Genomic DNA, 841 nt, shown 5'->3' with positions numbered 1-841 from the left:
GAAAGCCGATCAGTTGTGTACTATTCTTTGCAATCCCATGGACTATACATGTCTGTGGAATTCTCCAGGCCAGAATACTGGAGTGGGTAGCCTTTCCCTTCTCCTGGGGATCTTCCCAACCCAGGGATCAAATCCAGGTCTCCCACATTGAAGGCGGATTCTTTACCAGCTGAGCCACAAGGGAAGCCCAAGAATACTGGAGTAGGTAGCCTACCCCTTCTCCAGCAAGTCTTCCTGACCCAGGAATTGAACCTGGGTCTCCTGCATTGCAGGCAGATTCTTTACCAACTGAGCTATCAGGGAAGCCCAGATGACAGGACTGAGATTCAAATACAGGTCCACATGGTAACAGGTCCATTTTCTAACCCTGATACAATGTCTCCCAAGTTGCTATGATGCTCAGCATTTGTCCCTTTGGTCCTTACTTTTGTGCTAGGCAGTGAACAATGGATTGTTATTACATAAGTGGGGCATGAATTTGGACTGGTTATATAAGTCTCTGTGCAAATAAATGCCAGGAAACATTTTTCTTGAAAACAAACTTCTTAATTTGTCCCCAGACAGTAATTTTAAATCAGAGGTCTGCTAAGTTTTCAGATTAGAACTGAAAATTACATGCTGACGAGCTATTACTGAAAGTGAATTTGTCCCACTTGTTGTGGACTAATTTCGTCAACATATATCATCCTTGTAATTGCAAAACGTGTAGTATTGTAAGGATAGATAACCAAAAGAGAGATTAACATACCTCCAATCAATCTCTCATTCAGTAGTTTATTGCTCAAAAATTGCTCCAACCTTCACCTAAATCTGAAATCACAGACAGAAACAATCCCCCAGA

General features: G+C 42.1%; 1 non-coding gene across 1 annotated transcript; it reads right to left on the bottom strand.

Moving 5' to 3' along the window:
- Positions 1-230: 230 nt before the first annotated feature.
- TRNAC-GCA (transfer RNA cysteine (anticodon GCA)) lies at positions 231-303 on the bottom strand. The gene has a single exon. It is a non-coding gene; the product is annotated as a tRNA-Cys (tRNA).
- Positions 304-841: the final 538 nt, after the last annotated feature.

This window comes from Muntiacus reevesi, chromosome 3 (genome assembly GCF_963930625.1).
Source record: "Muntiacus reevesi chromosome 3, mMunRee1.1, whole genome shotgun sequence".
Lineage (NCBI taxonomy): Eukaryota > Metazoa > Chordata > Mammalia > Artiodactyla > Cervidae > Muntiacus > Muntiacus reevesi.
The sequence above is the reverse complement of the archived record's forward strand: the minus strand, read 5'-3'. Positions and strand labels throughout refer to the sequence as shown.